This window comes from Lepidochelys kempii, chromosome 1, assembly GCF_965140265.1.
Source record: "Lepidochelys kempii isolate rLepKem1 chromosome 1, rLepKem1.hap2, whole genome shotgun sequence".
Classification (NCBI taxonomy): domain Eukaryota; kingdom Metazoa; phylum Chordata; order Testudines; family Cheloniidae; genus Lepidochelys; species Lepidochelys kempii.
The window spans coordinates 22952593-22966869 of record NC_133256.1 but is presented as its reverse complement, the minus strand read 5'-3'; positions in this window follow the sequence as shown (position 1 = coordinate 22966869).

The following is a 14277-nucleotide window of genomic DNA, read 5'->3' as shown; positions in this document are numbered from 1 at the left end:
TATAGCACTGGGTCAGTGTAAAAGAGCCATAGGATAATGGAGAATTGGGCCTAGAGTTTCTCTGGAATTCTTGCCTCCCTGCAAAAGAAGCCAAGAGTGTACTACCCTTTAGGTCCATGGGTCCCCGGAATTCCATGAAGAGGTTGGGGGGAAAGGGAGAATCTGCTTTCATATGATAGGCCCTTGCCTCCACAATGCTGCCTCGATTCCTCTCTCCCTCCCTTGGCTTCTGCAGGAGCCGTGTCTCAGGGACTTTCCCACATCTATTACAAAGAAGTGGGGGTTGTAGTGTTGAAACGCAAAGCTATGCAAGCAACTGCAGAGCCTGCAAAACTTTGCCCCAGAAGTTTGAATAGGGAGGAGGAATTGCCAGGAGTCAAGTCAGCGCAAACCATCCTAAATCGTGGAAGCAGCATGCAGCATAGGCCAGCCAATCCAGAGGGACTTCTGTGGGGTAGGAGCAAAGGGATCATGCCACAGATATGACATCTCCCCTTTTCCTGTGTTTACAGAATCCCGGGGTGTGCATTTGTCTCTGCTCACAGAAGCAGAAGGTTGCATTTGAATTAACAGGTAGTATAAATACATGTACAGACTAGCGGACCCTATTCATATATACCATAGGGAAAACCAAGCATTGTTCTGAAGTGGATGAAGGGTGGAGGCAAACCCCTTCAGTCTCAAGCTTGTCTTTGAATGCCAATGTTTTTATGAGTCAATATTGGATCCTATGTTATGTTTAACGTAATTTTTTCCCATACCTTTTCATTAGTGGTGTGAGGGGAGTTTTTTGTTTGTTTTTTGCCTGTTGAAAGAATCATCAGACTAAAACCACTGAAACTGTAGCACATAAATATAAATGAACTGGCACCTATTTAAAAAAAATCAAGATCTGCGTATTCAGTGCTAAGATTTTGTAGGTAAAGAAAAAGGCTTAAACCAGGTTACCTGCTTCTGGAAGGTGCCAGAACAAGGCTCTGCAGTGTTTTCGTTATCCAATGAACAGGTACAATCCATGTGGTGTTAATGTGACCTTTTCCACACCAGAAATATCCCTCAGACCTTGATGTGGGCAGATCTTCTCTCAGGGTAAGTAAGCCAGGACAGTCTTCATGTCAGCTCAATCCTGAGTGGTCATCGCGTGCCAAATGTTGTGGAGGTTTATGTCAGCGTTGGCGGTGATCCCTCAGGGTTGAGAAAGATCTCTTTCACAGGTTTTATTTTTCATGGGTCCTTTGGTGACTGAAGAGTCCGATCCTTGATCATTGGCAGACGTTGCAGATGGTCCTGGAAGTCAGGATTGGGCTGTGATTGCTGCATGACCACTGTCTTTCCTTTCTTTTCCGGCATTCTTCTGCGACCGGGGCAAGGCGATTTTCCTCAAAAGTGAACGTTCCCTCTCTGACAAGTCTTTGCCAGTTATCCCTATCCTGGGCTGCTGTCCCCCAGTGTGTGGTGTCGATGCCACATCTCTTGATGTTTATCGTGAGGATGTGTTTAAAGCGTTTCTTTTGGCCTCCCCATTTCCTTTCTCCTTTGGGGAGTTGAGCGTACAACAGTTGTTTTGGTAAGCGTACATCAGGCATGCAGCACAGTGCTTGCTCCACCTCAGCTGGTGCTGGATAATCAGGACCTCAACCCTGGTGTGAGGCTCTGTGAGGCCACTGACACCCCAACTCTTCTCTATGGTTGTGAGACTTGGGTGACCAATGCTCCCTCTAATTTTTTACATCCATGTGCGGAATGAATTTTGTTGTGTGCATCAATATGGAGGTGATGTGTGACACACGAGGGGTTCAGAGTGTGGGAGGGGGATCAGGGCTGTAGCAGAGGTTTGGGGGGTGTGCGGGGGTGAGTGCTCTGGCTGGGGATGTGGGCTCTGGGGTGGGGCTGAGGATCAAGGGTTCAGGGTGCGGGAGAGGGCTCAGGGCTGGGGAAGAGGGTTGGGGTGCAGGTTCTGGGGTGGGGCCAGAGATGAGGGGTTTGGGGTGCAGGCTGTCCAGGGGCTACAGTGGGGAGAGAGGACTCCTCCCATCCCCAGGCCTCTCTCCCTGCAGCAGCTCAGGGCTGGGGGAGAGGTACCTCACCCCGGTTGCACAACTCCAGCAGAGCTGGGCTCCTCTCCCCCAGCCGCCCAAGTCCAGGGCAGGTCCATGTTAGGGCCAGGGGAGGGGTGCCTCTCCCCTGGTCATGGCAAGTGTGGGGCAGCTCCGTGCTGGGCTGGGGGGAGGGGCGCCTCTCCCCGCTGCTGCAGCTCCGCGCTCAGGCCCTGAGCCCCAGCGAATGGCCTGATAGGCAGGTGCATGGCCATGCAGCTTAGAAGGAACTTAGTGGCTGACCTATAGAAAACAGCTGAAAAACCGGGACTTTCTTCGGAAGACCCTCAACGTCAGGTGGGAAGATCGTCGCAGACAAAGAAGAACTGGAAAATGTAGAACACTTTGCCTATCTTGGCAGCCATCTCTCCCAGAGGCCAGACATAGACAGTGAGATTCAGCACAGAATTCTCTGTGCCAGCCTTGCCTTTCGCAGCCTGTCTCGCTGGGTGTTCAGTTTATAAAAGTGGTCGTAATCCCAGCTCTCCTCTATGGAGGTTTATGTCACTTGTTCTTTGTGTACTAGGAACATTTCATATAGGCCACTGAACCACCATTTTGCAGTCAGGCAGTAACTGTAAGTCACTATACAGAAATAATGAGGTTGGGAAGACACGCCATCCCACTCTGATTTAAGAGACCTGAGTTCTGTCCAGTGCTGTGGCTGACCTGCTGTTAGACTGTGACCAAGTCACTTCACTTCTCTGAGCCTGTTTTCCTCCCTGCCCTTTGTCTGACTTACCTGTTTGGATTGTAAGCTCTTTGGGGTATGTTTGTCAAGTGCCTCGCACTACAGAGCCTTGACATCCCCTGAAGCCTTAAGGGACTAGCATTACCAACATAATAATTGACGCGGGCTGCAAGTGAACTGACAACCCAGGTGAAAGTTGTCACAGAGCTGAAAGTCTGCATCCCGTTACCCAGGCCCAAGCCATGCCAGCCCGGCCACTAACTATAAATGATTAATTTTACAAACCAACCATTTGCAATGCCCTGTTCAGCCAGGAAAGAAGACACACCCTGCACAACTCTCTCTCTCCTGGTGAGTTATCTGAGAACTAACAAATATAGTAGATTTTATCCATACCGGTCACAGAGGAAATGCTTCTTGCACAAAAATGATGTTGTCCTCAGAACATGAATCCCACTTCCATTGTATATGTTCGGTCTGGCACCTTTCATCATCATCATCATCATCATGGCAAATTGAGTGCCCCCGAATCAATCTCTAGCTAGGTCTTTACAACAATCTGGGTGGATGTGTCTGTGTCATCCCTGGCAGTCTTATCACACTACTGCAGCGTTTGGCAACCATATGATTGCTGGCCATGTTGCAGAATTATCCAGCATCTTTCACATAGATTCAGTTCACTCGTGGGGAAGAGGAAGAAGGGGAATCCTCAGCAAATCTGACAAACAGCAGCCCCAACATTCACAGGGACCCATGCAGGCAGGCAGATAATTGTTCAAAGATGCATGCTGAGCAAGCAGTTGCTTTTTTGTATGCACATATTTTGTGGGCAAAGCTGGATTGCCCTGTAAAAGTGATTTAGCCCAGAAGATTTTGAGTTAGAACAGCACAAAGGATGATATGAAAATTGGTGAAATTAAACTCCAGGAAAATTGAAATGATGCTTCTTACGTCAAGCATTAGATGTAAATGGGATGTGCCTGCGCTTGTCACCAGCCTTTCCATCTTTGATGGAGAAATTGCATCAGAGGCTAGAAGAGGAGGTAATACGGGTAACAGCAAGACTTTTCCCACTTGAAGAATGAGGCCAGGCTTCAGTCCCATCTCCCACATAATGAGCTGATAAATGTTAGGCACATCACTTAATGGCAGCAAGGCTGGATTACTACAAAGAGCTGTATTGTGGGCTAATGAAAAGGCTGCCTGGAGCTAGTACAGAATGGAGCTGCATGATAACTCCCATGCAAGGGAATTCTGCATACATGTTGCTTCCCTCTCTGCTAGCTGCCTGCTGATAAGCAGAATGAGTTCAAGATCTTGATCACATTTGAAGCTGTAATTAATGGATCCTTGGGATATTACTGAAATTCTGGCATGCTAAGGACTTACTGAATGTGGGTAAAGGGCTACATAAGTGCTCATTATCATTATTGCCAATTTGCCTCCCCTTTTTAGGTCAGAGGTTAAGAGCACTTGGAGTGGGATGTCTGCAGAGAGTGGATTTTGTACCTTCTTCACTACAGTCCTGGAGTGCACTCCTCAGGCAGGGCACACACTTGACCTTATCTAAACACAGATCTACATATAACTTCAAAAGGCACTCAGCATTTCAACTGAGTTGGTGTTAGGGGTTACTTGTAATGAGACTTTAGTTGGCTTTGTGCATGGTGCGCAGCCATGCTGCCACAAGCAATGCTGACTGTATGGCAGCAGCACCTAGTAGCCCCCCGCAAGGACCAGGACCCCATTGTGCTAGGTATTGTACAAACACAGAACAAAAAAATGATCCAGTTTTCATCAGCAAAGCTGGGTTGGGCTTAGTCTGTACTTGGAAGATTGGATATAAACCCAGGCAGATATAGAGGACATGCAGGGAAAGCTGCAGGAAGTAGTGCTGGTGATTCAATAGGTGGCACCATTCACCAGCATGGTTCATAGAATCATAGAATATCAGGGTTGGAAGGGACCCCAGAAGGTCATCTAGTCCAACCCCCTGCTCAAAGCAGGACCAATTCCCAGTTAAATCATCCCAGCCAGGGCTTTGTCAAGCCTGACCTTAAAAACCTCTAAGGAAGGAGATTCTACCACCTCCCTAGGTAACGCATTCCAGTGTTTCACCACCCTCTTAGTGAAAAAGTTTTTCCTAATATCCAATCTAAACCTCCCCCACTGCAACTTGAGACCATTACTCCTCGTTCTGTCATCTGCTACCATTGAGAACAGTCTAGAGCCATCCTCTTTGGAACCCCCTTTCAGGTAGTTGAAAGCAGCTATCAAATCCCCCCTCATTCTTCTCTTCTACAGGCTAAACAATCCCAGCTCCCTCAGCCTCTCCTCATAACTCATGTGTTCCAGTCCCCTAATCATTTTTGTTGCCCTTCGCTGGACTCTCTCCAATTTATCCACATCCTTCTTGAAGTGTGGGGCCCAAAACTGGACACAGTACTCCAGATGAGGCCTCACCAATGTCGAATAGAGGGGAACGATCACGTCCCTCGATCTGCTGGCTATGCACCTACTTATACATCCCAAAATGCCTTTGGCCTTCTTGGCAACCAGGGCACACTGCTGACTCAATGTCCATACTAAGCTCCTGATTAACTGTGGTCATTATGAATCACGTGGCATTTTATGCAAGAACTAGAGCTGCTATCTAGTGCCTTGCCCAAATTTCCACTGGGGTAATTACATTCTGACTATATGAAGGCATGCTGCATTGTCAGTTGGATATGGTATTCCTCACTTCCTGTCCCAAACTGGTGTGTAGTGTAGCTGTGGGTTGCTAAGCAGTTTGTCCCCTTAGTAGGGGAAGTGAGATATATAGGTCTTGTCTATATGGGGTTTCTTTGCACTGATAAAGATACACACCTGCAGTGTCCCTGCTCCCCAACTGTAGCTACACTGCACTGATGTAAACTGAGGGCAGTAACCAGAGCAATTTACCCCAGTAACTTAGGGCTTGGCTACACTGACATTTTATAGCGCTCTAACTTGCTGGCTCAGGAGTGTGAAAAATCACCCCCTTGCGCACAGCAAGTCTGAGTGCTTTAAAGCACCAGCGTGGACAGGCTCTGAGCACTGGGAGCTAATCCCCTCGTGGAGGTGGATTACCAGGAGCGCTGGGAGAGCTCTCTCCCAGCGCTTGTGCATGACCACACTCACACTTCAAAGCGTTGTCGCGGGAGCGCTCCCGCGATAGCGCTTTGAAGTTTCCAGTGTAGCCATGCCTTCACTGAGTTAAGTCGCACCGCAGCAGCAAGCCACATTTCACACCAGTGTAGCGTACCTACATTCGGGGTTAACGACCCTTTAACGCTGATGTAATTGCATTGATTGTATTTTACCTACACTGATGAAATTACATCAGTGGAAATTACCCTAATCTAGAGGAGCCTGTGGTGTATTATGATGTGTGGGGTTTGGTTTGGTTTGGTGTTTTTTTTTTTGTTTGGTTGGTTTTTTTGCTTTTTTGCTTTGTAAACCTCGGCAAGGTCCATCTGGATGAAAGGTGGATACAAGGAAGAACCTTACCCTTCAATAAAGAATGCTATGGAAAATAAGGCTTGCAGATTTATAATCTCTATACATATATTGTTAAATTGGTTGTTTTGTAAATTACCCAACTATACAAATCTTCAGATATAAGACCAGTTTCAGAAAGGCTTGAAAATCGGTGAATAGTGGAACCCTTGACACATCCTTAAATCCCTCATGGGCCTAATTCTTACTCACATGGAGGTCCCTTTACACTGCTTTGGGAACTACAAAATTACATTAAGTTAATACACTTACACCCTTTATCATAGTAGTAAGCAGGAGCCCTAGTTATGGACCCTATTGTGCTAGGCACTGAACATACAGATGGTCCTTGTCCCAAAGAGCCTGCAATCTAAGGGCACGCATACAGAACGGCTGTGGCACAACTGTACCAGCGCATCTGGTGAAGATGCTCTATGCCGACAGGAAAGAACTCTCTGGTTGGCGGAATAAAACCACCTCCACGAGCGGCAGACGTTATGTCAGTAGGAGACGCTCTCCCACTGACATAGCACTGTGCTCACCAATGCTTACGTCAGCGTAATTTATGGCTCTTGGGGTGCGGGATGGGGTTATTCACAACCCGGAGCGACATAAATTCTGTCAACATAAGCTGTAGTGCAGACACAGCCTCAGTATAAGGCCACGTCTACACTACCACATATGTTGGCAAAACTTATGTCACTCAGGAGGGTGAAAAAGACAATCCCTGAGCAACATAAGCTTTGCCAGTGTAAGTGGCAGTGTGCACAGAGCTCCTGACAACACAGCCACCACTGCTCATGGAGGTGGTTTTATTAAGTTGACAGGAGAGCTCTCTCTCATCAGCATAGAGCAGCTATACAAGTCTTCTGAACAGCAACACAGCTGTGCCCCTGTAAGCTTGCTAGTGTAAACATGACCTAGGACAAGAAAACAAGTGGATGCAACAGCTGGATGGGGAAGCATAAGGAAACAATGAGATAGTATTGGCTAGCATGATAGGCAGTGGTCTCAGCACACCAGCATCCTAACCAAACTGGTGTAAAGTGGCCTTAGTGTACATAATAATCAGGCCTAATGGCTCTATCATGGGTTTAAGCTGCTCTCATTTAAGTAAAAGCTGTGTGTGTGTTTGTGTGGTGTGTGTGTGTAAGAAAGCAGCAATGGGAAATAAGAAGGGGAAAATTGAGAATGAAGAGAACAGCAAGACAAAAAGGAAAGGAGAGGGGCTAGAAGGGAAAAAATGGAGAATCTGTGCTTTCATAACTCAAAGACACTGCTCCTGCAGTGACATCCAGTCATAATCTGTCAGCATTATTCTTTTCAAACACAATTCCTGACTTCTGTTTCTAAAACCACTCTAGATTATTAAAAATAAAATATTTTCGGTCTTCTGACACTTTTTAACATTTTTGCTTTTTATTTTTTGTTCACTTTGGCCATTGTAAATAGACTGGTCAATAGACTTCTGTCCCTTATAAATTTCACTCTCTGGTTCCCATGTACTAATACAACACAGTCATTTGGGTTTACAATACTATCTCTCATTAGGGATTCCATAACATTTCTTTTTGAATAAAGTAAAAAAAAAACCTCCACAAAACATTCAAACATTTCTATTAATATTGCCCAACGTTTTCAAAAAGGCTGAGTGATTTCTGGATGCCTGACTTGGAACCTGATTTTCAAAGAACAAGTGTTGAGGCCTGGATCCGTACAGGGGGCGTTACAATGCCTAACTTTTAGGCGCCTAGAGGATCACTGGAACAGCAAGGGGATCCACAAAGCCTGAGTTAGGCACCCAAGCTTCCTATACATTGAACAGGCAGGGATAAGTGCCTAGGAATGGTATCCACAAAAGCCACCATGCTAGGCGGGGAATCCCCTGGGATAGTCAGTGAGAGATGCTGCCCCTCTTATACAGTTACAGTTAAGCAGCTAACTCCAGGCTGCAGGGAAGCACCTATCCCTGCTAGCGATCCACAGCTAGGAACCCGAGTCAGGGTGGCTTAGGCACCTAAGCTGGTTCTTGCCAGAAATGACAGAGGAAGAGGAGAGAGGCAGGGGTCCTCTACTGCTCAGGAGGGTGCCCTAACTACTGGGCTGTGGGATGTTCTGATGTGGGTCTTCCTCGATCCCTCCTGTTCAAACCATCCACTTTGGATAAACCATTAGTCACTGGCCCAGAGAGAGGAAGAACGACTCTATAGTCTGATGTTAGGGCACGCACCTGGAGGCCAGGAGACCGTCAAGTTCCCCTGCTCCAATGACTTGTAAGTTATGTATCCAAAGTGGGTGGCTTCAACGGGAGAGATTGAGGGAGTCCCACATCAGAATATCCCATATCCTAGTGGCTAGGCCACACTCCTGTGGGGCTTCTGTTCAAATTTTCTCTTCTCAGCAGGCAGAGAGGGAGTTGAAACTGGGTCTCCCACACCCTGAGTGAGCATACTAACCACTGGGATGAAAGTTATAAGGGAGGTTCCACTGCCTCCTCTGGCCAGATTTTGAACAGGGCCTGATTTGTAGGATATGCTTAGAGCCCACCTATTGGATTGGGCCCTTCAGGCAAGATAGGTGGGTGACATCCTGGCCCCACTGAAGTCAACGGCAAAATTCCTATTGACATAATAGGGCCAGGATTTCACTCACTGTCTCTAATCACAACACATGGGCTCTCTCACTAGCTCTAACAGCCATAATTCATCTCTAAGGCTTTATCCACATAGCACATCCTCTGTATCTAGTCTGCTCTAAATATAGTTTGGCCCAAACAATATGTGGTTAAAACTTGATTAGTAACCATGGCAGCAAACAGTATTTCACCCAGAGGCCTAGCCTGTCACATAGTTCTCTTCCTCTAACCCAGTGATTCTCAAACTGTGGGTCAGGATACCCATGTGGGTTGCGACCCCATTGTAATGGGGTCACCAGGGCTGGCGTTAGATTTGCTGGGGCCTAGGGCCAAAGCTCGAGCCCCACCGCCCAGGGTGGAAATCAAAGCCTGAGCCCTACCGCCCGGGGCTGAAGCCAAAGTCTGAGACTCAGTGCCCCTGGCCAAAGCTGAAGCCCAAGGGCTTCAGCCCTGGATGACAAGACTCAGGCTTTTGGCTTTGGCCCCCCTGCTCGGGAGGCAGGGCTCAAGATTTGGCCCCCCTGACACGGGCGGGAGAGCTCAGGCAGGCTCAGGCTTCAGTCCACCCTCCTGGGGTCATAATTTTTTTTGTCAGAAGGGGATTGCGGTGCCATGAACTTTGAGAACCTCTGCAAATCCATTCTACACACTGTTAGCTTTGTTGCGCTATAGACAGCTTCTCCTAGCCATTTAACTAGTGTGGCCAGTACTCCTTCCCCTGACCCGGGACAACCCAGAGTGTACTGCCCACATGCTACTGGTGCACTTCTATCTATGTGTCCCCAGGCATTTGAACTGCTGTTGAAGCAATATAGAATAGTTGCCCACTTTTCCCCAGAATGCACTAACTGTTAGCCCAAGGGTGTACTGTAGATTACGAGGTTGCTGATTTAGGCCATGATTTGATTGTGCAACAGTCATCAATGAAGTGCTTTTTGTTGTTTTTTGCAGAACTGTAACAGGTTCCCTTTAGTTGAAGCCACCAAAATTTAAAGTAGGTGAAATTTTTGTGAAACTGCTTAAGTTTTGTGCCATCTCTAAAATTAGCAAATCAAAGGAAGGTTGTACGAAGGGTGGTTGGGATCTAGGTGCCATTATATCTGAATCTCCAATGTGCACAGGAGGGATGTCAGATAAAAGGTGTTAGGGAAAAAGGGTTCCCCTCCCGTCTAGGGTTAGGAGGGTAGCCTTCCCTGGACTTCTGTATTAGCCAAACAAAACACAGAGTCTTGGCTCTTTGATAAAGTGAGGCACTTTATTGCTAGCAAATACGACAGCTGAAGGGCTCACCAATTCCTTTTCAGAGGAAAATGGTGAAGCCCCGAACAAAGAACAGGGATGAGCTTTTATAGCTTGGTTCAACATACATTGTGATATCTCTTCCAGTTTGAACCGGTTAACCCAGTCTGTTTGAAGTTCTGGGGTAGGTAGGAGCATGGAGGCTTATCTGTATAAGGAATTCTCTTTCCAAAAGCAGGGAGTGCAGGTTACACACAGTTCACATTTTTTCTATCCATAAACAAAGTAGAAAGGACAGATAAGCATAGAAAAAAGACAGCAGCGCAGCTTTACATGATTATAGGGTCGTTTTCTGGGGTTTTTTTCCCTATCAAAGGCTTTGGATTTGGCCATTTCTAATATAGATAATATATGTTGGTGGGGGGAAGAAAGCAGGGGGTCTGTCCAGGAGGGAGTTTGTTTTTTTAATACAGTGTCAGAGGATAAAAAACAATTAGGCCTTGAAGCTGATGACAAACAGGCAGGCAATTAGAATAAGTTTTTTGAGGAGAATGTTACCCGCCCCCCCTTCAAATCTGATGGAAAAATGGAATGTTAGGTTCGACAAGATTTCAGGAAAACTGCTAGAAATTGACAAGCTCTTGACATACTTAAGATGCTTCAGTTCATAAGGCAGCTGGGAGCAACAAGCAAAGAACTGAAAGATGAAAATTAAAAAAAAACAACAACTTTGAATAACATACGTTTTCATTAATCTATAGGACATTGAACATTCCTTTTCAATGCATATAGAGGTTAATTGCTACTTAGTGTAGAGGTCACACTATGCAGCTCAGCATGCATAGCCATCATATGTTACCTAAAATACAGCTTCATTTTAAGGTGAAGTATGATTTGAGCTGGAAAGGCAGGCAAAAATAATAGGTTAAGAACAATTCTATTAAACATTTGTATGATTGCAAATTTCCGTTGGTTTTCATTTCTCCTCAACAAAGAGCATGTTGCATATCCTACTGAGATAGAAGCTTCTCTTACATATGGCAAGCAGCTATAAATAGCTATAAAAATCAAGGGGCTGATATTTAACTGAAATCTTGCCTTGTTCACCCTTACCTTATCAGCCTGTACAATGTAGTAATGGCTCATGAATGCCATGTTACACCCTGGCCACTTGTCATGTACATATACACTATCTAAGCTGGTGCATTACCTTGTTATTTTTTGAAAGTCTCTTTGAGGTCTATTTCCATTTTCTATAATATGAAGGGGTCAGATGTAACTGACGAGCTCCTTGCCTAATATAGATGAAACCCTATGTTAGCAAATGTTTTAGTGAACTGATGACCAGTACCACAGAGTAGGAATATGTGTATAAGGGTGGGGAACAGTGTTTGAAGTAAACACAAACTAACCCTAATCTGCAGTCCATCCATCAAACTAATCCTTCAATTTTGAAATGGTCTAGTTAGCCTTTGTTTCCTCATGCAGATTGTGCATTTCTAGGTTCTAAACAGGTCCAGAAGGGGATACAGTAGAACCTCAGAGTTACAAACACCAGTTATGAACTTACCAGTCAACCACATCTCATTTGGAACCGAAAGTACGCAATCAAGCAGCAGCAGACACCAAAATTAAATATATAAATAAATTAAAACAAAGTAAATACAGTACCGTGCTGTGTTAAATGTAAACTACTAAAAAATAAAGGGAAAGCAGCATGTTTTCCGGATAGTAAAGTTTCAAAGCTGCATTAAGTGAATGTTCACTGTAAACTTTTGAAAGAACAACCATAATATTTTGTTGAACATTTCAGAGTTACGAACAACCTCCATTCCCAAGGTGTTCGTAACTCTGAGGTTCTAATGTATTCCAGGAAAAGCTTTTCTCATGAGAGTTCTAGTCCTACGAAGCAGCAAAAAGCAGTTTGGCTGCAATAGTTATCTGTGAAACTGCTGAGTTTCGGTCTGCAGCAAATTCACCGAAGTTCCTAATTTTTGTGTTTAGGAGGAAGGGTGTGTAATTTTTTTTATATTTTCACCATTTAAAAAACAAAATGCAGAAACAAAAGTTTTTAAAACATCTGACTTCTCCATTTCGTTCTTCCACTGACTTCCTTCTGAGATTTAGGCAAAACACTTAACTTTTGTGTCTCAGTTTCCCCATCTTTTAGAAATGGAGAACAGGTTTGGAAAGCTAAAAATGAAGCTAAAAATTTAACCAAGCAAATACTTGCAAAGTGAAATGCTTTAGATTTGTAACTACTTATTTACATGATAGTTGATTGGAAATTCCAAATTTCTTTTTTTCTCTGTTCTTATTTAGCTCAGACTGATACGGTTGTCCTGGTATCAGGATTTCTAGTTTCCATTGCCACCCACTTTTCCACTTGACCCAAGTACAGAGGTATAAGAACATAAGAATGGCCATACTGGGTCAGACCAAAGGTCCATCTAGCCCAGTATCCTGTCTTCTGACAGTGGCCAATGCCAGGTGCCCCAGAGAGATTGAACAGAACAGGTAATTATCAAGTGATCCATCCCCTGTCATGCATTCCCAGCTTCTAGCAAACAGAGGCTAGGGACACCATCCCTGCCCATCCTGGCTAATAGCCATTGATGGACCTATCCTCCATGAATTTATCTAGTTCTTTTTTGAACCCTGTTATAGTCTGGGCCTTCATAACATCCCCTGGCAAGGAGTTCCACAGGTTGACTGTGCATTGTGTGAAAAAATACTTCCTTTTGTTTGTTTGAAACCTGCTGCCTATTAATTTCATTTGATGGCCCCTAGTTCTTGTCTTATGAGAAGAAGAAAATAACAGTTCCTTATTTTTATTTTCTCCACACCAGTCATGATTTTATAGACCTCTATCATATCCCCCCTTAGTCATCTCTTTTCCAAGCTGAAAAGTCCCAGTCTTATTAATCTCTCCTCATAGGGCAGTCATTCCATACCCCAATCATTTTTGTTGCCATTTTCTGAACCTTTTCCAATTCCAATATATCTTTTTTGAGATGAGGCGACCCCAGTATTCAAGGTGTGGGTGTACCATGGATTTATATACAGGCAACATGATATTTTCTGTCTTATTATCTATCCCTTTCTTAATGATTCCCAACATTCTGTTCACTTCTTTGACTGCCACTGCACATTGAGTGGATGTTTTCAGAGAACTATCGACAATGACTCCAAGATCTCTTTCTTGAGTGGTAACAACTAATTTAGACCCCATCATTTTATATGTATAGGCATCAGCCTATAGGATACTAAAGAAACTCCAAATTAACTTCTCTGCTTTGGTTTCCTCATCCTTCAAAGTAAAAATAATAGTACTTATCTACCTAACAGGGATCATGTCGATTAATTAGATTAGGTTTGTAAAACCCTTTGAAGTAAGTACCAACCACTATGAGTGAAATCTTGTCTTTATGAGAGAGGCACCCGTTCTGAAGAATGACATTTCCTTTAAGGAAAGTAAGTTTTGAGGCCTAAGAATCTTGATAATGTCACTTAATTTTACAGTCTTCACCATCTGCAACTCACTTTCTGTTTTCTTTAAATCTTTTTTAAAATAGTCTGTCTGTTTGTATACCTGCATCAATACAAGTGAAATGAATGTTTTCACTTTAGTTTCTCTACATTTAAAAGATACTGAGCTCCAGGTAGTTCCTGAGATAATGGAATTTTCATATTGCTTTAATTACTGCCATATTTCTTGTTATTCTGCCCTAATTAGAGCAGTACCTAACAGTTTTCTAATCAACACTAAATTTGCATTATTGTTTTGTTGGCCCTCAAAATAACAGTCTCAAGCAAACCTCCAGCATGCACATATTAACAAGTGAAAAGGTGCAGCGTGAATAACTGGAAACTTGAAATCAGCATTGTTTGTTTAAGCCAAAAACAGATTTTTCAAGAGCAATCCTGTACATATATAGAGTCTAGAACCATGTGAGCCACCTTCAATGAAAAGTTGGCAGGATTCTTTTTATTTATTTGTATTACTGTAGCAGCTAGGAGCCCTAGCCAGGGACCAGGACCCCATTGTACTAGGTGCTGTACAAACGCAGAACAAAAAGCTCCCAGTGAGCTTAGAA